The sequence below is a fragment of the Lissotriton helveticus genome, chromosome 10 (assembly GCF_964261635.1).
Source record: "Lissotriton helveticus chromosome 10, aLisHel1.1, whole genome shotgun sequence".
In the NCBI taxonomy this organism is placed as follows: domain Eukaryota; kingdom Metazoa; phylum Chordata; class Amphibia; order Caudata; family Salamandridae; genus Lissotriton; species Lissotriton helveticus.
The window spans coordinates 63,103,488-63,129,024 of record NC_136071.1 but is presented as its reverse complement, the minus strand read 5'-3'; the positions used below and the strand labels follow the sequence as shown (position 1 = coordinate 63,129,024).

Here is a 25,537-nt window from a genome sequence, read left to right as displayed (position 1 = left end):
TTAGACATAGTCCCCTTAGTTCCCTATGGATCTCCACAAAACATTTTCGATATCTATAAGTTTATTGCTCATTTTTGCTTGTACTGCAGTGATAGTACTCTCAGGAATGACTCTAATATTCATTGGTGCTACAATAGTGATGTTGGTGCAAAATTCCCTCATTCATTTGCAAATACTGCTAAAAAGGATCCCAGGGTGGGTGGCACACAGGAAGAGGGGAAAGGAAGAGACAGAGAGAGAATATATCACTCATGATGCTATGTGCATACCCATCCTGTTGGTATGCACGCACAGTCTGGACACATTCTGTGTGCTAGGTGTGATGTGTTGGGCTAACAGTGGCACCAGTGGAAAATGCACTCGGTTATACTGATGGAATTGCGATGTGTTTCTATACCCCTTAATAGGTTCCTCTGTTTAAGCCTCAGTGTATGGTACTACCTGCCTACATCTATTAGATTGTGCTGTGAACAGCGTGGAATCAAAATTACCACTGGTCTGTTAAAGCTACTGCTGAAACAACATTAACGCAACAAGAACAATTAATGGACAGAATGCAGAACAATTTCATACAATCACCGCAGTACAGAGATCTGGGCCTATATCCATCGTTTTGTTGCTCCCCATGCCAGTCCAGTTTGAACCCAGCCATATGCAAATCAGTCTTGGCCCTGCGCCCAACATTAACAGCATAATATACAGAAACATTCAACAATTATAATGCATATTCACGGTGGAAGGTTCTGGAAGTTCCTTTTAGCTTTATGCTCTATATCAAGCTTTGAGAAGAAAATTGAGAGCAGCTGAGTTAAAATGCTAAGAATTGAAACAAGGATCTATGGCATCTATACAGATGACAACCTGCACAGAACCAATTAAAAAATAAATGTTGCACCACAAGATCAAGTTTTTGGTGCTTTGACACTTGATCAAAATATCTAAAGGTAGCGTACTACTGTAACATGCTGTCTGTATGTAAAAAAATCTGAAAAGAGTGCAAAGGACACGAACTGAACCACCAATGGGGGCGATTCACAAAGGTAAACTTAGACCTGAAGTTTAACTTTAGACCTGAAGACTGAGTTGAGACCTAAAGTCTAATTTTAGATGCGAAGTCTAATTTCAGATCTGAAGCCTAAGTTTGGACTTAGAGTTTAGGTCTAAACTTAGGGCCCCATTAGGATGGCGGGCGGACAACCCGATGTAAAACGGGACCGCCCGCCATAAGGGCGGTGGTCCCGTGGGGGCCATTAGGATGTGCCCGCCACACTGGCGGGTGCATCCCGCATTTTTAACATTGCGGCGGGCGGTGCTTTCTAAAAATGCATATTGCGCACTTCAATGCACAACGTGACAGGCAACATGCGGTGCCTGCCACACTGTACAGTGAAGTGCAGGGGGGTACCATAGGTACCCCCATGTGCACCCCCCATCCCCTGGAGTCCCTGGGAGCCCACAACGGGCCCCCAGAAGACATTCCTGCATGCCTTATCGTGGCGGCAATGCCACCACAGAAAAGCATGTTCCCGCACACACCCTAATATGGATGGTGGTGTCTAACAGACACCGCCACCATATGAAACCCTTTTCCACCCGGTCAACTTGCTAACCGGGTAGAAAAGCGGCAGACGGTCTTTGCGTCCCCCGCTATAGTAATATGGCGGGGGGAAATGGGTGGCGGGGGGAAATGGATGGCGGGCGGGGAAGGATGTCGGGTACATCGCCACCGCCCGCATGGCGGTGGCGATCTACCCGACATCCTAATGGGGCCCTTAGACTTCATGTCTAAGTTTACCTTTGTGACTCGGGCCCTAACTGTATAACTAACTAATCTATTTTGAATCTTGATTTTCTAGAATGTAAGAAAAAAAGAACTGTGAAGCAGATGCTCTCTCAGTCTTTAAATAGAGATGTGGAATCAGTGTGAATCGTAGCATTCCCTGAGCCTTTCTAGATGTGTTGAACACTCACACACCCAACAGAAAAAGAGAGAGGGGAAACAGGGAAGGGAAAAAGAAGCATAGGAACACTCGTTCTTGCGGTTTGAGGTTGCTGTATTTCAAAAGTATTTATTTTTGGAGAGTAATAACAATCATAAACTTTCACACCTGTAATTTATCAAACATTATTTCTTTTTTATACATCGTTGTATACAATTATTTGTTAGAAATTCAAAGAACAAAGCTCTGTCAAAATGTTCATTAAGATCACCGTCAAATTATTTGAAATCAGGACCAATGATTGGTGATTTTAAATTAAGATTATTAAAGAAAGGTTTGCCTTGAATTTTTTATAATTATTTTTCTACAATACCAATAAAATAGAAATACATTTGGTAAATTACAAGTGTAAAAGTTTATAACTGTTGTTTCTCCTCTAAAATAACACATTTTGGTTTAGTCTTATAGTGCTACGTTGCTTGTGTTCCAGTTCACAGAGGATATGGCTTGGTAGGTTAGCCTTCTCTTTTTGTTCCTATGGTATCAGGATCAAGGCTGATTTATATGGTCATGGGTCTATATTGAGAATGCACTATGGGCAAGAAAAACAAGAATAATTACTAGTGATATAGATAAATTCAAGCATTTCATCCATCAATTTTTTTAAGTCTTCATTGTGATGCTCTAAGTGTGATAGGATGCCCAGACGTTTGGTCCGTGCTCACTATACCACTGTAATGAAGCTGCAGCTAAATAAATTGGCCCATTAGACTAAAACTGTCTTGGTTTGCGTGTGTCCTGTTTCAGAGAGAACCTGGCATCACATCTTGGATAGTGAGTTCCACTAGCATTACTGGTGCAGTAGTGATTTTCAATAGGCAAAAACAAGTGTGCACTCAAACATGTAATGCGAGTTAACAGCGCATCACTTACTTTTGCCAACAAGGAAGAAGAGCACTGGTTACTGTACATTTTTATACTGATGGAAATGCAGTATGATGATTTCTCAATTAAGTTTTGATTTTAGGATTCAGGAGCAATGCACTGTGAGGAAACAGCACAAATATTGAGTCTAGAAAGCTGAGTAGCAACCGGCACCAAGTCCCTCTAAGCTGGTTGATTGACTCTTATAACCACCATGGAATTTTTTTTTTTCTTGGGGATGGGAAAGCAGTGACCAGCTACTAAATAGCCAGGGAGGTGAAGTTACTGTTACTGTTCGGGGGACTGGCTCCCAAACAGCGAGGGCCACATTAGGATGTCGGGCAGATTGCCTCCGCCAGGGTGGCGGTGGCCACCTCCACCCTGGCGGAGGCAATCCGCCCGACAAGCACTCTCGTTTTCCCCTCCGCCAGATTAGGATGGCAGAAGGGACAGCGGTGGACGGAAAGACTGGTAATAGATTAATATGGTGGCGGTGTCCAATGGACACCGCCAGCCATATTACAATGGCAAAAAGTAGAGGCCTTTCCGCGGCGGCAATGCCGCCACGGAAAGGCAGGCAGAGATAGCTGCGGGGGCCCTCTGCAGGGCCCCCAGGTTGCCGCCACTGTCGGGGGGCACATGGGGGGTACCTATGGTACCCCCCCACATTTGCATATGCAAAGCGGCAGGCACCGCGCGGTGCCTGCCGCTTTGCATTTGCAAATGCAAAAAAGCATTTTTAACATTGTGGCGGGCAGTGCAGAGTGCACCGCCCGCACACAATGCTAAAACTACAGGATGTGCCCGCCACTGTGGCGGGCACATCCTAATTCCCCCCACGGGACCCATTGTCCGCCCGTCATCCTAATGGAGCCCCTAGTGTGATTCCCGCTTCCTTGGTGAAAAAGGCTGTGCAGGAAAAACAATGACAGCAGGTCCACTATGCCACAAGGGTACAGCAGACATGTTGACTCCAATGTCAATAAAAAAAAAAAGAAAGCTTAAAAATTAGGAGCTGGTCTTTGGAAATAACACAATCAATACCCACATGTCCTAGTAGTTTTCTCATAGAGCAAGAAAGGGAGCTTGTTCATACCATGTCTCTCTTTGATGTTTCCAGTAGCCAAATGGATGATAAGTAAATCCTTAAAAATAAACTTGAGAAACAAAAATGAGACCCTGTTTTTAGGATGGTTTCCTGTTTAGCTAGACATCAATTTGATGATAAGCCTTGGTGAGTGCATCCAAAATCCAGAACATTAGAGTGCCTTTACACCTCAGATCATCTATATAGTTACTGCTTGCTTTCTTCTCCTCAAAACCCTAAAAATTATTTCCTGACTACATCCCACGCAAGGCAGACATATTGTTATCCATATCAGTGTACTAACCTCAAATACAATTTGGTTAAAGTTCTTTTATATGTAATATTTTCTATTCTTCTGATTGTTTTGAACTTTATTGATCGAAACACTTTGCAGTATGAGGCACCATTCAAATATCTAGTAGGCTGCAGTAATTAGACCTTGCAATCAATATTAAACCAAATGACCTATTTTATCAGTAAAGATTTTTTGAAGTGCTCATATAATGCAGTTGTGCACTATTGCCCTGTTTGATTGTCACTCACCTGCAGAACCCTAAAGAAGGGCAATTTAACTACCTGAAACATGGCATGTCGACAGAACCCAATAACACCACAGAGGAAAACAAGGGTCTGAGGGATGTTTAAAGACCTGCCATAGTTCATATCCCCCACAATGACGTTAAACAACAAACAGAGAACTAGGGGCAACAGAAGAATTAGGTACAATATATACTAATCCTACTGCAAACAATGTCGATTCGATAGTGATTACTAGATCGCTATATGATCTGTAAAAAGCCAGGGTACACACTTATTCAGCCAAAACAGGATCACAAGTGATTGTCAGTGAGACTCACAAAGGTCATAATCATGGATTCCCATCAAAAATCTCTTGTAGATCCATATTCTCATCTGGTCATCCAGAAGAACTGGTGTGATCTGTCCCTCAAGCATTGGGACCATGTACACACCCAGTAGCAAAGAAGTCTCAGTGAGTCAAACCCACATACACTATGTTGACCATGAATGAGATGGTAAGTATGGGAATAGGTGCAGTGCAAAGTATGTGATAAGGTGGTGACTTAAAACAGAGTGGTGAAAACAGAGATCAGTAAATTTTATTTTAAATGGTTGTTTGACCCTCTGATTAAAACCAGGAACAGTGCAAAAGGCGAGACAGTCCTAAACAAATATCGACCGTCTCAAATAAAGGCCAACATGTTTCAGCCACTAGGAAAAAGAGGTTCCTCAGGCTTTCTTCATGGCCTCTGTTCATAAGAATTTGCTGCCACTATAGTGAAAATAATATAAATTAAAGTGAATGAAAAAGGATATAATTGGACACATTAGTCCACAAGTAACTCGCTCCGTGCCACAACTGGAGTAGTCTCACATCCAGGCTGACCGGGGGTGAAGCCTCACCTCTCCTGGTCCCTGCTCAGGCTGGTGGAGGCCCTGCTCTGTCCATCGTTGCCTCGTATGTAGGCGATGAGTCAGGACCCTCTGCTCACCACCTCAACCCAGTTTGGACTGAGCCATATGCAAATCAGTCTTCCCACTGCTCCCCATGGGCAGAGTCCAGCCCGAACTGCCAGGCCAGGTCTTCCCTGCATTGTAAACAAGCATTCTGGGACCAGTTCCTCGGTATATTTCTATGCTCCAAATGAAAGAAGCCTGATCTGTGTTCAATAAAATTAAATTGCTAGATGTTATTTTTTAGTAAGATTGTCCCACTGCGGTTTAATGATCCGCACATTAATATACTTTTAATCTTTGAGAGCATACAAGGGCCGTCTACTGAGTTCTAACAATAAGGAACTCACGATGCTGGAATGTGATGAGTAAATCTTTCATACTGCAATACTGTTCTGCAGTTTAAAAATATAATTTATCAGATGGTGTCTGCTCTTTGAATGAATGCAGGTTTAGGTGCATTATTAAAGGAGAAATGATCAGATGTGTTGTACCAGAGTCTTCACCCCACCACCCTTTTACCATTCTCTATGATGATTGCCTTAGAACCATAACTTTTTCAGCATAATGTGGCTTTTTCAGCAAACATTTGCATGTTAAAATATGAATCCCCTGTATGGAGTCCCTCACACCTTGCGATGGTGAATACATTGTAAATGCAAGTTGATCAAAACACAAAGGTGCTTCTTTCTTAAGAAATGTTGTGTGCCTGTTTGTGCCTTTTATGTTAAAAATAATACTTCAATAAATATACTACCAATGATGTTGAACAGGCAATTATTATAAGTTATGGAACTAATAACAATAATGATTTATCGTTATCTCAAAGTAAGGGAGTCCTGTGGAAAGCTGCATGGGATAAGGATTTGATTCCCTTATTTAGTGCTTTCATATCTTCTTCTAATGCTGACAAACTCATGGGTATAGCCGTAGATGACAGTAGCAGCTCAGGTAATGCATTGGAGAACTGTATGAGGTTGACTCAAATTCTTCAGAACCGATTTCTCTTAAACACACATATGCCACTTCCAACAAACAATGGAAGATGGTTTGAGGCAGAAGCCAACTAACTTAGATGAAAACACTTAGAAAAATGAGATAGTTTGTTTTCAATCCAGAAACGTTGTTATTGGATAGACTGAGGTATATTAGGAAATTGAATAGACTTCTCCAAAATAATTTGAGGATGGAGACCATGCAGCTAAATATTAAGTGATGGTTGATATCAATAAATAGCAACATGCCCTCATTCCATAAACATATTTGATTTTATGTTTACAGGTTTCTCAGTGTTTACATTCAGATTCTGATATTTACTTAGAGTGACTATTAGGTCCATTAAGGGTTCTATGACAAGTAGATCAGTGGATGTGCTAATTTTGTAGCAGTAGCATACCACACATTGTGGACTTTCTTTTTCAAACAAAAATTAGGACTAGTTAGTGTATTTGTTGAGGCATCAGCTATTTTGTAGAATCTCCTTGATCTCAATTTATATAAATAAAAAGGAGATAGAATTGGTCCGGAAAAATATAGATTACTTTCTATGTTGTGTCCAAATAAGGACCGATGTCTACAGAATTATGTGCTTAATTATTAAGATTCAGAAAAGGGGGTGGTGATGAACAGAGTGTCTGAATTAAGCAGACCACTCTTACCCAGTCCAAAGATCAGGGCTTGATCCATCACCGTTATTTATCTCACTGCCCCATCCCAGCTCAGAACCTGGCTATATGCAAATTAGTCTGTCCCTGGCCCAGTGCATCATGGGAACAGGGCAGACCAAACTACCAAGCCAATTCTTCACCAGAAAGGAGACAAGCTACCGGGGACCGGTTTCTGGCATTTCAGCCTCTTCGGCCCGGCTTGCTTGAATCCTGATGGAGCAGTGAGAAAGGGACTCATGTCTGAGTATACCCTGCCACACCTATAGTGGCCAAAAACGATTCAGAAAAGGGGGTGGTGATGAACAGAGTGTCTGAATTAAGCAGACCACTCTTACCCAGTCCAAAGATCAGGGCTTGATCCATCACCGTTATTTATCTCACTGCCCCATCCCAGCTCAGAACCTGGCTATATGCAAATTAGTCTGTCCCTGGCCCAGTGCATCATGGGAACAGGGCAGACCAAACTACCAAGCCAATTCTTCACCAGAAAGGAAACAAACTACCGGGGACCGGTTTCTGGCATTTCAGCCTCTTCGGCCCGGCTTGCTTGAATCCTGATGGAGCAGTGAGAAAGGGACTCATGTCTGAGTATACCCTGCCACACCTATAGTGGCCAAAAACGATTCAGAAAAGGGGGTGGTGATGAACAGAGTGTCTGAATTAAGCAGACCACTCTTACCCAGTCCAAAGATCAGGGCTTGATCCATCACCGTTATTTATCTCACTGCCCCATCCCAGCTCAGAACCTGGCTATATGCAAATTAGTCTGTCCCTGGCCCAGTGCATCATGGGAACAGGGCAGACCAAACTACCAAGCCAATTCTTCACCAGAAAGGAGACAAGCTACCGGGGACCGGTTTCTGGCATTTCAGCCTCTTCGGCCCGGCTTGCTTGAATCCTGATGGAGCAGTGAGAAAGGGACTCATGTCTGAGTATACCCTGCCACACCTACAGTGGCCAAAAACGATTCAGAAAAGGGGGTGGTGATGAACAGAGTGTCTGAATTAAGCAGACCACTCTTACCCAGTCCAAAGATCAGGGCTTGATCCATCACCGTTATTTATCTCACTGCCCCATCCCAGCTCAGAACCTGGCTATATGCAAATTAGTCTATCCCTGGCCCAGTGCATCATGGGAACAGGGCAGACCAAACTACCAAGCCAATTCTTCACCAGAAAGGAGACAAGCTACCGGGGACCGGTTTCTGGCATTTCAGCCTCTTCAGCCCGGCTTGCTTGAAGCCTGATGGAGCAGTGAGAAAGGAACTCATGTCTGAGTATACCCTGCCACACCTATAGTGGCCAAAAACGATTCAGAAAAGGGGGTGGTGATGAACAGAGTGTCTGAATTAAGCAGACCACTCTTACCCAGTCCAAAGATCAGGGCTTGATCCATCACCGTTATTTATCTCACTGCCCCATCCCAGCTCAGAACCTGGCTATATGCAAATTAGTCTGTCCCTGGCCCAGTGCATCATGGGAACAGGGCAGACCAAACTACCAAGCCAATTCTTCACCAGAAAGGAGACAAGCTACCGGGGACCGGTTTCTGGCATTTCAGCCTCTTCGGCCCGGCTTGCTTGAATCCTGATGGAGCAGTGAGAAAGGGACTCATGTCTGAGTATACCCTGCCACACCTATAGTGGCCAAAAACGATTCAGAAAACCGGTCCCCGGAAGCTTGTTTCCTTCCCAGTGTAAGAATTGGCTTTTGTAGTCTGGTCTGCCCTGTTCCCATGATGCACTGGGCCAGGGACAGACTAATTTGCATACAGCCAGGTTCTGAAACTGGGATGGTGCAATGAGCTAAAAAACGGTGTTGGATCTAGCCCTGATCTCTTGACTGGGTGAGAGTACTCTGCTTAATTCAGAGACTCTGTCCATCACCACCCCTTGTTGTAAATAATTTTGTCCACCCTAAGCGTGGAAGGGTATACTCAGATGTGAGTCCCTTGCTCATTGCACCATCAGGATTCAAGCAAGCCGGGCCGAAGACGCCTGAAATGGCAGAAACCGGTCCCCGGAAGCTTGTTTCCTTCCCAGTGTAAGAATTGGCTTTTGTAGTCTGGTCTGCCCTGTTCCCATGATGCACTGGGCCAGGGACAGACTAATTTGCATACAGCCAGGTTCTGAAACTGGGATGGTGCAATGAGCTAAAAAACGGTGTTGGATCTAGCCCTGATCTCTTGACTGGGTGAGAGTACTCTGCTTAATTCGGAGACTCTGTCCATCACCACCCCTTGTTGTAAATAATTTTGTCCACCCTAAGCGTGGAAGGGTATACTCAGATGTGAGTCCCTTGCTCATTGCACCATCAGGATTCAAGCAAGCCGGGCCGAAGACGCCTGAAATGGCAGAAACCGGTCCCCGGAAGCTTGTTTCCTTCCCAGTGTAAGAATTGGCTTTTGTAGTCTGGTCTGCCCTGTTCCCATGATGCACTGGGCCAGGGACAGACTAATTTGCATACAGCCAGGTTCTGAAACTGGGATGGTGCAATGAGCTAAAAAACGGTGTTGGATCTAGCCCTGATCTCTTGACTGGGTGAGAGTACTCTGCTTAATTCAGAGACGCTGTCCATCACCACCCCTTGTTGTAAATAATTTTGTCCACCCTAAGCGTGGAAGGGTATACTCAGATGTGAGTCCCTTGCTCATTGCACCATCAGGATTCAAGCAAGCCGGGCCGAAGACGCCTGAAATGGCAGAAACCGGTCCCCGGAAGCTTGTTTCCTTCCCAGTGTAAGAATTGGCTTTTGTAGTCTGGTCTGCCCTGTTCCCATGATGCACTGGGCCAGGGACAGACTAATTTGCATACAGCCAGGTTCTGAAACTGGGATGGTGCAATGAGCTAAAAAACGGTGTTGGATCTAGCCCTGATCTCTTGACTGGGTGAGAGTACTTTGCTTAATTCAGAGACTCTGTCCATCACCACCCCTTGTTGTAAATAATTTTGTCCACCCTAAGCGTGGAAGGGTATACTCAGATGTGAGTCCCTTGCTCATTGCACCATCAGGATTCAAGCAAGCCGGGCCGAAGACGCCTGAAATGGTAGAAACCGGTCCCCGGAAGCTTGTTTCCTTCCCAGTGTAAGAATTGGCTTTTGTAGTCTGGTCTGCCCTGTTCCCATGATGCACTGGGCCAGGGACAGACTAATTTGCATACAGCCAGGTTCTGAAACTGGGATGGTGCAATGAGCTAAAAAACGGTGTTGGATCTAGCCCTGATCTCTTGACTGGGTGAGAGTACTCTGCTTAATTCAGAGACTCTGTCCATCACCACCCCTTGTTGTAAATAATTTTGTCCACCCTAAGCGTGGAAGGGTATACTCAGATGTGAGTCCCTTGCTCATTGCACCATCAGGATTCAAGCAAGCCGGGCCAAAGACGCCTGAAATGGCAGAAACCGGTCCCCGGAAGCTTGTTTCCTTCCCAGTGTAAGAATTGGCTTTTGTAGTCTGGTCTGCCCTGTTCCCATGATGCACTGGGCCAGGGACAGACTAATTTGCATACAGCCAGGTTCTGAAACTGCGATGGTGCAATGAGCCAAAAAACGGTGTTGGATCTAGCCCTGATCTCTTGACTGGGTGAGAGTACTCTGCTTAATTCAGAGACTCTGTCCATCACCACCCCTTGTTGTAAATAATTATTAAGATGGAAAGAAGAAAATCTTTTTTGACTATCAGAGAAAAAAGATTTAATTTGAGCGAATAGAGAGGAGTGCAGGGAAAATGGCTGAAGCCCATCAAGGGAGTGCCGCTCCGCATAGAATTTAGCAGCACCTACCTTCGTCCGCTGCTCGGACTGTCCCTACTTGTGCCTGATCTTGAGGGGAGCTGTCGCTGCGGTCCCTCGCTGAAAGGTGGTGCAGGATACACTGCCCAGGCTTGTGGTTGCAGGAGCGCTACGGGAGCTCCATGCAGCCCAATTCGTACTGCCACACAAGCTGTGTGTGTCGGGAGAGGGGGGCAGACAGTCTGGAGAGTCTGGATACAACAGCCATAAAGGAGAAGGTGGCTGAAAAGTCCAAGCAGCAAAACCATGCAAACATAGTCTGCATAGCATTCTGATGTATTCTGACAGGCAGCAGACAGGAACCCAGGTGGAAGACAAAGGTAAGCTGCTTTTTGAGAGATCACACGAGATGGTTTCAGACAAACTAAAGTAACATGTATAGGAAGGGAAGAGGAGCAGGTGTGGACTGGTAACCAGTATATGGTAAAAAGTGCTCTCAGTTTCCAGTGAAATTGCAAATTAGGCAGAAAAGGTCCAGATTCAACACCTGTATGGTAAAAGAAATTCACCCCCCCCGCAGAAAATAAAAAGCTGGCAAATGCATTGCTGATACAAGAAAAACAAGGTTCCTCAGCCTTAAATGTTTAAAGAATTGCACCCTCACTGAGATCATACTTTAAAGTCAGGACTGATGCAAGGAAAAATTTGGAGGAAGCCATGTGTGGTTCTGAAAATTCGGGACTCGTGAATAAAACTTCGTCGAAACATGACGATTTTGGTATCAAAAGACCGAGAATGACACGTACACTATGTACGAGCATTTTCGTCACTTTCGAGTAACGATTTCACCTCGAAATCGTCATTTTAGTTCTGAACCCTTGGGTTCCATTTTGTGTACGGCAGCCATTTTGTGAGTTGCCCTCACATAGGCAGATGATTAAAGCCAAATTCGATTCCCAAGGACACGTACACCTTAATTGACTTCTCTCTGACCTGGGCAAGCTGGAACCATTGCCCCAGGCCAAACCTGTTCGGTCAGTTCCTCTCCCAGTGGCCGAACGAGATAGCATCAAGGCACAACATCCCATAAAACCTTTTCATCGCGCACACACACCCTGCCTAATCTTGCTCACACCTGTCCCTGCTCTTTTCTCTCTCACTTGCTTTATGATGAGGAGGTGCCCGTTTTTATTGGGGGTCCACCGATATCTGATGAAAATGTTGGGCCTTGCCGGGTAATTTGTTGTGGGCTGGACGAACTGTAATGTGGGCTTGTCATCTTGACTCTGCTTTTCCTTTTGTAGTGAAAACATGTGAATGGTATACTAAAATGTGAAGAATGTTTGCCTAAAGCACAATATTTTGTATAAAAAGAGAAGCCTGGCTTTGAAGATTGAGCAGTCTCCTGAGAATATACACACTGTGTTGTTGTACTTCTAGGACGCCTGTTACTTGGTTGCAGCCAATAAATTCGATCTTTGACTTCACCTAGAAGACTCTGAGTTTCTGTGTATGAATCAGGAAAGTACTCGAGGTCTTAGGGTGTACCCTGACACCGCTGGGTTACCGGTTCGGTACCGGTTTTGAAAAACCCAGTACCTCAGCTGGCGCCCAACGTGGGGCGATACCAACGGTACCGGTCCAAGCCAGAGGTTCGTGAGGAGCTTCGTGTGAAAATTCTGGAGGAAGGCCAACCACTTCATCGACCCCTGCATGTCGACGTGGTCCGAAAGTCTTTGCTGCGAGGTTCCCCGCTTCCCGACGGCTACAAAGGACTGCTGCCCTGGCTATCACCCTGATTTGGACCCTTGATGTTTGGTAGAGCGAAACGATAGACGAGTCTTCTGGTGACGTCATTGATATCTTAGTTAAGTATAAGTGGAGCGTCTCCCAGTCCTTAGTTGGTCTTAGTTTTGGGTATCCCTTCGGGATCTTTGATTTGGAACTTACAAGTACCAAAGCCGAAGGACTCGTGTATTCACGAGAATATCGTAATCGATAATCCTTTGAAGTTTGAAGCTAGACTAGAGAGCGAAGATGCCTGGTCTTAGCAGACTTGGAAATTTGTTTTGTTGTGGTAGTAATAGGGATTCCCGATTGGAGGACTCGTGTCCGGTTCCTCCGATTGGAACTCCAACTTATGAATTGTATGTGAAACATGGAGTAGGCCCCATCACATATAATGAAATGTGGATCAAATACACCAGAAAGGATGGTGTTTTAAAATGGACCCAATATGGTAGCTTTGACACGGAAATCTTAGATAACCTTGAAGTTAAACTTTTTAAGAAGAAAGCCCGGCCGGCGATGTTTGACTCTTTCCGCCTATGGCGTAAGGAAGCCAAACAGAAGGAAATTAAATTAGCGAAGAAAAATAAGAGAGAAAGGGGTATCTTGATAATACAAGCTGCTATGCAGTTTAAAGATAACGAAGAGGAACAGATGAGTGAGCAGTTGCACAGGCAACGTAAAATGGTAATAGATAAATGCTATCCAGTTTTGCCGCCTCTTCAGCAAGATGCAGCAAAAGACCTTGAAAAAGATCCCCTAATGTCGCATTTATTGAGTTCGCCACCCCCTTATGCGCAAAATGCTACGGCACCTCCGCAACCTTTAGCTGCGCAACCTGTGATTGCATTGCCTCCTGCTCCTCCACAGCACCCACCAGCTGTTCGCCAGCTGGCTCCTGCTCCTCCGGTACAGCCTCCTCAAGGGCCACCGACTTTGACATCTGCTCTGCCTTTATTTCCTACAACTTTAACTACTATAACGACGACCACTCCTGGTACTCCTCATCGACTTCTCCTTCTGTTCGTCAGAGAGTGGCTAGTACTGTCACTAGTCTCCTATATCCTTTCTTTGGTGCAACAAGTGTAACTCCTGACACAGAGCGTAAACAGTTGCTTAGTCAACTGCCTGATTCTAGGGAGAAGGAAACGTTGAATTATTTAGCACATAAATGGGTTACAGACCCGACGAGGTATGGGCTCGAATCTGTTATGGATGTTTTCCATCAGTGGGAAGCATCGAAGCAGAGATACGTTTTTGAGAAAATGTGTGCTTTTCTGTGTGAAGATTTAGAGGAAAATGATTTGGACTCTAATCCGCCCGAGTTGAGCCATGTACGGTTTGAGTTTTCAAAAGGCGCAATTGTGGGTTCAGATGTTGAAAAAGCAGTTGCGAAGTTGTTGTCGCTTAGGACTGAAGGTGTTTCTAAGTCGTTGTTTGATCTGATTCCTCTGTTAAAAAGAAGGGAAGACAATATCCCATGAGAGAAGTTCCTCCAGTATGGAAGGAAGAAGTAGCAGCTGGTCCTGGTAATGTTCCACCAGCTATACCAGCACATTTTCAGCGTGTGTGGGTACATGTTCCATGGAAGCGAGCTGAAGATTTGGCCCTTAAGCAGACATTGCCTGATCCCCGTAAAAATCCTGCAGGGTATTACAAGGAGTTGTCACAGACTGCAGGGTCATGCATCATGAATTTAGCGGATATAGACATGTTGTTTGGGAATGTTTATGGGGAAAGATTCGTCATGCAGATCATGATCAGGAGTTAGGTGACTCATGGGCTAATATTACTGCTGCAGATGCCCGACAAGTTGGTGGTGCTAAACCTGAGCCTTTAGTAGCAGACCTCCCTGGTAGGATTATTAATTACATGAAAACTGTAATGCCTGCGATGCGTGTGAATTGGGATAAATTGTCTGCGTGTAAGCAGAAGAAAGATGAAACGGTGTCAGATTTCTTCACCAGGTTTGAAGAGACGTTTGTCGACCACAGTGGTCAAGATATGAGTACAGAGGTGGTCAGCGGTTGTTCGTCGATAAATTTGTGCACAATCTGCTTCCCGAGTTGTGTAAAAAGTTAAAAGATTCAGAGAGTTCTTGGGCAGTTTCCTCTTCAGCACAGATATTGGCTACTGCCCAGTACTACGAAAACAAAGATGAGAAAGATAGAGGAGAGAAGAAAACTAAAGAGTTAAAAACGAAGGTTTTGTTACAGCAAGCGTATCCGCCACGTGGTGGTGGTGGCCAAAATAGTGGCGCTCAGAGTAACTATCAGAATAATTATCAGCAACCTCAACAGTTTCAAAGGCAAAGAGTAGAGTATACTCAACCACGTGTTCCTGTAGGTCCCAATCAGTGTTCATATTGTAAGGAAGAGGGTCATTTTAAGTATAGTTGCCCTATTTTGTTACAGCGTGGAAATGGTGTTTCTGGTGCAAGAGGTCGAGGTGTTCAGCAAGCTCCCAGAGGTAGAGGACGTGGAAATTTCCCCCAGAATGCTCGTCCCCTTCCGCCTCAAAATTCAATGAATAGTTTTGATCAGCAGAATAACGCGTCTGGTAGGACGGCTCAATACTATGCTGATGATTACTATGCAGAAGATGAGCATATGGAAGGTAATGATTGCTAGGACAGCCATAGACAAAGAGAGGGAGTTGTTTCAGTTCCAGTAGATCAGAGTGGACCATACGTTGAGGTGATTACATCAGGTGTGTCAGAACCTTTTCTGTTGGATACTGGTGCTACAAAGAGTTCTATTATTCACTCCAAACTCCCTGGCGCACCTTTGTCTGGCGAAATGAATGTTTCTGTAGGTTTTTCTGGCGCCCCGGTTAGGAACCCGATTTCTAGTCATATGTCCCTTTCTGTTGGTCCTTGTGAATTAGAAGCACCCCTTATTCTGACAACAGGTTGTGGTGAAAACTTGTTGGGATTGAATCTGTTAAAAAGATTGTATGCGACTTTGTACTGTTCTCCTTCGGGAGTACAACTTACACTGGGTAAGAAAGTGGTTTCTCCAATGTATTTGTCAAGGGATAAACTTCCGACAGAATTGTCGTTTCTTCCTGATATTCTTTGGGCTACTGGTCCTAATGATGTGGGCCTTTTGGAAATACCACCATATGTTGTAACATTGAAAGCCAATGTTAAAATGCCACGCATTCCCCAATATAAAATTTCTAGTGAAAGTGAAAAAGCTTTACTAGCGATCATTTATGATCTGATTGAAAAAGATGTGATTGAAGAGACAAGAGGCAACGTTTGCAATAGTCCTGTTCTGCCTGTTTTGAAACGAACTGACCCTTCCCAGCCACCTGTTTACAGATTTGTGATTGATCTTAGAGAGGTGAATAAAATAGTTGTGCCACAATTTCCAGTTGTTCCTGACATTACTGCCCTATTGACTATGATTCCAGCTTCTGCAACCTGGTTTTCGGTGATTGACTTGAAGAATGCTTTCTTCAGCATCCCGATTGCTGAGGAGAGCAGGGATATTTTTGGCTTCAGTTTAGGAAGTCGAAGCTTCCGCTTTAAACGCGCTCCCCAGGGCTACTGTGAAAGTCCATCAATATATAGTCAAGCTCTAAAAACACAGCTTGATACGATTGTTTTACCTGATGGCGCTACCCTCATTCAGTATGTTGATGATTTGCTTGTTGCTGCAGATACTGAGGAAATCTGTAAAGAAGCCACGTTGTCTTTATTGCGTCATTTGTGTGATTTGCATCACAAAGTGTCTCTCTCAAAATTGCAATATTGCCGACAAGAAGTGACCTACTTAGGTCATCTCTTATCGAAGGAGGGAAGGAAACTGACCCCAGAAAGAATTCAGGCAATAGCAAAATTGAGTGTGCCAAGAACACAGAGAGAAGTGCGTGCTTTCTTGGGTATTACATCATACTGTAGACAATGGATACCAAATTTATCCTTGCTGGCCAAGCCCTTGGTGGCATTAACGTGTGAAGATACACCGAATCCCGTTCCTTGGTCTGAAGAGTGTCAGAAAAGTTTTTCTGAATTGCGTGATGCATTATGTTCGGCTCCTGTGTTGGGTACCCCTGACTACAGTAAGCCCTTTACATTGTATGTCCATTAGAAAGAGGGTTGTGCATTGTCAGTGTTGACACAGTTGTTTGGAGACAAGCAGCGTCCATGTGCATAGTTTCCGTCGACTTTGGATCCAGTAGCTAAAGCATTGCCGAGTTGTTTGAGAGCAACAGCGGCAGCAGCTGTTTCTATTCGACAGTCTGCTGGTCTAGTGATGAATAACACGTTAATTGTAATGGTTCCACATGCAGTGGACACGTTGTTAAACAGAACCAAGACACAGCACTTAACTAGTGCTCGATTGTCAGGTTACGAGTTGACATTGTTAGCGAGTCATGTGCACATAAAAAGATGTAACACTCTTAACCCAGCTACGTTGTTGCCGAGTGTAGAGGAATTAGATGCTTCAGAACAGCATGATTGTTTTCTTAGAACAGAAGAAGAAACGAAAGGGAGAATAGATCTTAGGGACACTCCTCTTGTAAAGTGTGATGGTACCTTATGGGTGGATGGTTCATGCTTCAAGCTTCCGAATGGTGATACGACTGCAGCATATGCTGTCACGACTTTGTATACAATTGTTGAAGCTGCACGTATCCCACATAATTCAGCTCAAGCAGCAGAGTTGATTGGACTTACGAGAGCATGTGTGTTGTCGAAAGGAATGAAAGTGACCATCTACACCGACAGCCAGTATGCGTTTGGCGTGGCTCACAGTTTTGGACGATTGTGGAAAGAACGTGGGTTCCTGACTTCGCATGGAGCTAAGATTCAGCATGGTCAGTTGGTGAATGAGCTTCTTGAATCACTTACTTTGCCCTTGCAAGTTGCGATTGTGAAATGTAGTGCACACAAGAAGGTGACTGATGATGTTGGTCGTGGAAATGCATTTGCTGACAAAATCGCAAAAGAAACAGCGAGGAATGTGATGAGCCGAATGTATGTTGCAGGCCCTGCAAGATGGGTTGGTGATGTTGGAATGTGTGAAGACACGATAGAGAGTGTGAAGTCTATTCAAGCTGAAGCTACAAAGAAGGAGTTGAATGTGTGGAGAGAAAGTACGGGTAAAATGGATGCCAATGGTTGCTGGATTGAATTGTCAGAGCATCAGAGATGGTTGCTACCCGATGCGTACGTGCTTGCAGTGGTTACAATGGCCTATGGAATGGCTCACATCAGTGTGAAAGGGATTTGTAAGTTGTTGGCTCCAGTATGGCAAAATGCAGGAATTCCTAAGTGTGCAGAGAATGTGCTCAAGAATTGCATGGTGTGTCTGAAGTACAATCCTGGTAGGGGAACCCCAACTCCAGCTGGTCATTTTGCGCCTCCTACGTATCCGTTCGAGGTTTTGCAGCTAGATTTCATCCACATGGAGAGGTGCAACAACTTAAAATACGTACTCGTTGTTGTTTGTGCCTTCTCAAGATGGGTAGAAGCATATCCCCTAAAGGACAATACTGCCTTGTCCACAGCGAAAGCCCTTGTGAAAGAGTTCTTCCCCAGATTTGGAATGCCTAGAATAGTCTGGAGTGACAATGGGAGTGAATTTGTGGGTCGTGTGATGAAGAAAGTACGTGAAGGGCTAGGCATTCAACAGAAGTTTCACGCTGCAAATCACCCCCAATCAGCTGGACTAGTGGAATGCTACAATGGCACACTAAAGTTAAAATTGGCCTAAATTCAAGCGAGCACTGGTCCTAAATGGCCTGATGTTCTACCCTTAGCACTCCTATCCACCAGAATGACTGTGCATTCGCGAGTGGGACTTAGTCCATATGAAATTGTTTTTGGCCGCCCGGCCAATATATGGGGAGTGCCAAGGCCCACAAAGTTCAGTGAAATCGAACACCCTGTTTTGCTTGACTATTTGTACGAATTGACGGCTAAATTGTGTGTTTTACACCAACAGGTCCATGACACCCTGCCTCCGGTCTCTGAAACTCCAGGTCATCCCATCGACCCTGGATCCTGGGTTCTCGTGAAGAACTTCCAGCAAACATAGAACGATCAGCCCAGGTGGACCGGACCGCACCTCGTCCTTCTTTCAACGAGATCAGCTGTTCGAGTGGAAGGGAAAAAGCACTGGATCCACGGTCTACATTGTAAGAGGGTACCTTTGCCTCTGCCGTACAACCGGTGGGTCCAGGAGTGTGTCGCCGACTCAGAGACTGAAACTGTGCCACGTTTTCTGCCTTTCAGTGATGCACGTGTAAAAGGAACACTTACTGAACAGGAGAGTGACAATATTTTGCAACCAGCTGTATCACCGTCAGTTCCATTGGACACTACAGAGCCTGAACTCCTTTTCCGAGATCATACCATACCTGGAAAGCAAAGATACAATCTGAGGTCGAGAACTATGGACAAATAAAAACAACTTTCTTTTTCATTGATATTTTTGAAAGCGCAGCTCTCCCATCTGAGAAACTTGCTTATTTTTGTTTTTCGAACCGCCATCCGGGTTCCGCTGCTAGGGCCGCGATTGCCAAAAGTCTTTGGGGTGCAGCTGACGACGTTAGGTCGACAGTTCTGGTTGGTCTAAGGGAGTTGCCCTAGACTGACAGAAGCATTCCTTAGCAGAAACAACCTCCCATCGCGGGCAGCATTGTATAGAGGATAGAGTTTTTCGAGATGGAGAGACCTGCCAAGGAAACGAACTTTAAAAACAGAATATGTAAAATGATGACAAAGAAAAGCTTTTTGATATTGTGCATTTTCATGTTATTCAGTGTGATGATATTTTTAATAGGTTATGTTTTATTCTCTTTTCGAGTAACATTTGCACCCACTACATCGCCTATACCTCCTCCTTCCACTGTTTCCTCACATTCTTTTCAACCCCTTCCTGAACACGAATCAGCTAGGAGATTAGAGTTTATTAATAACTCCTTTGTTCAGCTCTTGCACCAACACCAACTTGTAATGAACACGACTAACTGTTGGGTGTGTGGTCTTATGCCTCACACAACGGATAAAGGTATCCCTTATCTGGTCCTGCCATTCAGCCACAATGGTTCTGTGTGGGCATACAGAACAATGTTCATATATGCACGTGAAGTCCACCCCCTACGTTCTGCAAAAGACAATCCTAACAATAGTGCTCTAGTTAAGGGTATAGTCGACATGATTAAGAAAGAGATTTCTTATGAAACTACCCCGGAAGATGAGACACTTGCATATATAGGATGGAACGTAACTGGATATGGAGCTACTCTGAGTGAGAAACAGCAAGCTAAGGGATCGTCCCCGATTTGGATTGTACCCCATCAGGGTCACCTGTGTCTGCAAGGTATTGGCAAGAATCCCAGAGCTCAGTTAGGGAAGAGTATCTGTACGGAAACGTATGTTTTTGGGTCTCAGACTACCCCTGCGTTTTTAGCAGCTAAGGGTACCTATTTCATTTGCCATGATAGAGCCTATACATGGTTGCCCCCTGACTTTTCGGGCTCATGTTTTGTTTCGTTCCTGTTGCCTCCCACCTACACAGCAGCGGCAGATTACCACAAGACAAGGATAGTTAGAGGTGTCTTGAGTAAAGAAGACACTGCAGGACAAGAATTTGGGGACTTCACAAAGGGTTATCCGCCGTTCTGGGGACCCATGGTTAACAGCAGGAACATAAGACAATTGACAAGGGTGGTTGAGTCCACCGTAATTTAAACTGCTGGTGCCCTTAGTAACTTGACTGCTGAGCTCCAGTCGGATCGTCTTATGACCCTTCAGAACAGGGTCGCATTAGATGTCATACTTGCACCGAGGTGGGGTATGTAAATTGATCCAATCGAGTTGCTGTGTTTTCATACCAGGTAACGCTCCAACAGTGTACCAGGCCATCTCCAAACTACATAAGATTTCCGAATCTATTCATGTGGACAAAGGAGATTGGTCGTTAATGGGATGGTTCTGGGAACTGATATCCGCCTGGGGATGGAAAATTCTGATGGTCATTGGGATGGTCTTAGCCATTCTTTTTCTGTTCTGTCTGTGCGTGCAGTGTGCTCCTGCAATATGTGGCCTCTGTGCTACATCATGTGTAAGGAAACCTGTATCAAAAGACGAACTAAGTACTAGAATGATGTTACAGCAACATCTCAATAACTTTAGGAATATAGACCTGGACTCAGATTAGCATGAGGATAGGTTAATTGCCTATGTAAGGGCAAAAGGAGGGTTTGGGGTTCTGAAAATTCTGGACTCGTGAATAAAACTTTGTCGAAACATGACGATTTTGGTATCAAAAGACCGAGAATGACAAGTACACTATGTACGAGCATTTTCGTCACTTTCGAGTAACGATTTCACCTCGAAATCGTCATTTTCGTTCTGAACCCTTGGGTTCCATTTTGTGTACGGCAGCCATTTTGTGAGTTGCCCTCACATAGGCAGATGATTAAAGCCAAATTCGATTCCCAAGGACACGTACACCTTAATTGACTTCTCTCTGACCTGGGCAAGCTGGAACCATTGCCACAGGCCAAACCTGTTCGGTCAGTTCCTCTCCCAGTGGCCGAACGAGATAGCATCAAGGCACAACATACCATAAAACCTTTTCATCGCGCACACACACCCTGCCTAATCTTGCTCACACCTGTCCCTGCTATTTTCTCTCTCACTTGCTTTATGATGAGGAGGTGCCCGTTTTTATTGGGGGTCCACCGATATCTGATGAAAATGTTGGGCCTTGCCGGGTAATTTGTTGTTGGCTGGACGAACTGTAATGTGGGCTTGTCATCATGACTCTGCTTTTCCTATTGTAGTGAAAACATGTGAATGGTATACTAAAATGTGAAGAATGTTTGCCTAAAGCACAATATTTTGTATAAAAAGAGAAGCCTGGCTTTGAAGACTGAGCAGTCTCCTGAGAATATACACACCGTGTTGTTGTACTTCTAGGACGCCTGTTACTTGGTTGCAGCCAATAAATTCGATCTTTGACTTCACCTAGAAGACTCTGAGTTTCTGTGTCTGAATCAGGAAAGTACTCAAGGTCTTAGGGTGTACCCTGACACCGCTGGGTTACCGGTTCGGTACCGGTTCTGAAAAACCCAGTACCTCACATGGAAGACAGCAGGGTCACCCCAGAACAAAAATGTTCGGAAGGAAGGGTGAGTGCAATGTGCAAAATAAGGAGTGCATAATCAGGAGATCTTGGTACCTACTTAGTACACTCTGCTGTCCCTACACAAAATAGGATTTTTGCCCTGAATGTGGAAGAACTTAATCTGGGGGCAGGAGGTGCCACCAGGGAGGAGCCAAGGAGTGTCAATGGAACTCCAATTTTAAACGGTATTGGTCTCAGAGCTTCTAGCCCTAAAGGATGGGATGTGGTGCAGGAAATGCTCGGCCAAATAACTCAGGAAATTAAAGAGCACCTCTCTACCTTTGAGGCAAATCCAAAGGAGATACAGATAATGTGATCCAGCCTGGAGAGGAAGATAGAGGGTCTAACCCAGCGTTCACAGGAGCTGGAATGCGGAATGCAGCACCTACAGATAAAAGTTCAAGTGAATACTCAAGATGTGGCACATTTGAAGAAGAGAGAAAAGCTACTAATGGAAAAACGTGAAAAGTTAGAAAATAATGCTAGGAGGAAACAATGTTGGAATTCTAGGAGTGGCAGAAGGGTTGGAATGGTCTGCTAGTAAATCTTTTGTGATTCGTCTGCTGAAAAGCCCCTTCCCACAGGAGGCCACACAGGCAAATCTGGATATAGAAGTCCAACAAGAACATAGAGACCCCTTTAAGCTCCATCCAGGCTGTAAAAAGCCAAGAAAGATTCTGGTGAATTTGTTATCGTACTTTGTGAAAGAAATAAAATTGGGGTTAGCCACGAAGGAGAAAGCACTGCAAGCGCAGGGAGCCACCTACAGGATTAGGTGGGATATCTCCAAGGAAGTTGTAGACAGACAGTGGGAACTGGGAAATAGAATGAAGGAGCTGAAGAAGTTGGGAGCGTCTGTACAAATGAGGTTCCCTGCCATTTTAAAAGTGATGTGGCAGACCAAGATGCACAATTTCTTAGATCCAGAAGAAGTGGACACATTTTTGGGGGAGGTAAAGCAGGGCAATTCAGACACATGATTGGCATAGGAAGAAAGATGTTATAGACATTCCCTAAAGATGTGCTCAGAAGGCAGCACCAATGCCTGATAATATAAATGGAAGGGTTTCCATGGGAGGGCGCACATGTGGTGGAGAGTATAGGGAAAACAAAATATTGTCCTCAAGTAAAAAAGGAAACCACGAACATTAATGTTGCTTTAAATGAGAAGCGTGGAAGAAGAGGGAGCAGGGATGAATAAGAGGGAGATCGTAGCAATGTTATGTTGGAATGTAAATGGATTACAGATTAAACAAAAAGGCAGCGAGTAATCCTAGAATATTTAAAAGACCATAATGCCCAAATAATTATGCTTCAGGAAATGCATCCTTTGAGACAAGAATGCAAGGACCTCTTTGTAAAACAAAAATGGATAGAGAGTTGTGTTACCACAGGTGAAATGCACTCTACCAAAGGCACAGTCGTATTATTAAGAGCAAAATCAGGGGTAGAGCTAGTTAAGTACAGAGCTGATGAGGGAAGACGTTGAATAATTGCTGAAACAAATGTACACCATACTCCATATACACTAGTAAGCTCTTATGGCCCAAATATAGACGATGTCACTCCGCTAATTCAACTCTTCTATAATCTGGTAGACTTTGAGGCTCCAATTTAGGTGGGGATTTTAATCTCTTATTTGATAATACCCTTTTTATATCCTCATTAAGAATCCAGATTACTTCCCCAAAGATGAGGGCATATCTGATGGATATGATGGTGAATTTTAACATCTGTGAGATTTTCCGTAGAGTATAAGGGAACTGTAGGGATTATACCTTCAACAGTAAGAAGGATGGACACTACTCCAAATTAGACTACTTTTTCATGGACAGGAAAGAAGTGGAGTAAGTAGTAGGGATGGACCACCTTGCAGATCATGCAACAATGCTTTAAAAAATTGAGATAAGGGATTCCTGTAGCATTAGGTGGTGGACGGTTAACAGAAGGTTTCAGATAGAAATAATGGCAAAAATGCGGCACAGTACAGAGGAGTTTGTTTACTGTAATATGTCATCAACTCCCTTGCATGGGTTTATGGAATGCATATAAGGCTTGGCTTAGGGGAATTGTCAATGAGCAATACAATTAAAGCCACATTTACCAAATTCTTTCAGGGGTTATATAAAGAAGATTTAGTGGTCAGCAAGGAAGAAATAAAATGTGTCTTCAAGAAAAACGCCTCCCAAAATTGACTAGTGATCCATCCCACTATTTAGGTCAAGAAATTAATGGCAGTGAAATTTTGGATATAGTAAAAAAGTTAAAAAAGGGAAAGGCCGCAGGACCGGATGGGATCCCCAGTGAGCTATACTTTTTAATGGGGGAGGAGATCACCCCCATATGGGTTAGGTTATTTAATTCTATATTGTTAGAAGACCTGCCAATTCCTGTGTCATGGAATGAAGAGGAACTTTTCCTGACCCAAAGCCGGGCAAGAACCCCCTACATTGTCAATCTTACTGTCCGATCTTGTTACTTAATAGTGACTATACGATTTCTACCAGCATCCTTGCAGCCCATTTGAATAAAGTGATGGGACAATTGATACATCAGGACCAAAAGGGTTTTCTACTGGGAAAGAATATGAGAGAACTTAATCTTACCCTGATAGGTTCAATAGACCTACCTTCAACATAAGGGGCCCCTCTTACGATTGTGACCCTAGATGCTGCTAAAGCATTTGATCGTGTTATTTGGAGATATCTCAGGATCACCTTGGGACACAGCGGATTTGGTAAAAATGTGATAGACTCAATGTTTAAGATTTATAGCGCTCCAACTGCCAGGATCATGGTGAATGATAGTTTGTAATCCCCAGTAAGAATAGAAATGGGGACAAGACAAGGCTGCCCTCTTCCTCCCATACTATTTGATCTCTATATTGAACCTTTTGCTCAAAGCTGAAGCATTAATGAAGGGATCAAACCTTTTGAAGTGGGTGCATATTCAAGGAAGATTTCCTTTTATGCAAATGATTTAATGGTTTATACCTCAGATGTAAAATCTGCTCTGCCACACCTTATGGCTGGGGTAAAGTAAAAGTAAAGTAAAGTAAAGTAAAGTCCACATTTGTAAAGCGCACAATCACCCGTAAGGGTCTCTAGGCGCTGGGGGCCGTCTGGAAGATTAAGCGAGCTATTGCCCAGAGTCACATGGTGCTGGGCTAACCTGCCGCCGGAGCCGGGGATCAAACCGTGGTCCCCAGATTCCAACGTCAGTCGCCCTGGCCGCGGCGCCACACCTCTCCCACCAAGGAAAGGTAAGGAAATTTGGTACATTTACAGGATATGAAGCCATTGAAGAGGAAACGGATAAAATGACTTGGAAGCAAAATGGTGGCGAGATAACAAGCGTTCAGGAATTTAGATCTTTGGTGATCAAAATAACCAAAAACTTAGGGAAAATCACTGCGGTTAATCGCAAGAGAATGGAAAAGGAGAGTTATTAAAAAGATGGCAGAATCTTCCAGTTCCGATAAGTGGGCGGATTAACCTATTGAAAATGTCTGTCCTCCCCAAACTTGCCTTTCTCTTTGATAACATCACATTACACTTTGAGAAAAAGGCTCTCTTGAAACTGCAAGAGAAAATACCATCTTTTTTTGGGCTAGTGGAGGTTTACGCCTTTCGCTGGAGAAACTGAGACAGAAAACCAGCGTAAGAGTCCTAGGACTCCCTGACTTACAACTTTATTGCTGGGCCTTTAAGCTAAAAAATAATAGAATGCTTATTGTATGTCCTGATGAGACCCTAATGGGAGTTATGTTTAGGACTATGTT

General features: G+C 44.2%; 1 protein-coding gene across 1 annotated transcript in view; it reads right to left on the bottom strand.

Moving 5' to 3' along the window:
• The window catches only part of LOC144783907 (extracellular calcium-sensing receptor-like), a 152,871-nt gene that overhangs the window by 37,484 nt on the left and 89,850 nt on the right, over positions 1-25,537 (bottom strand). The gene's annotated exons all lie outside the window — the stretch shown is intronic.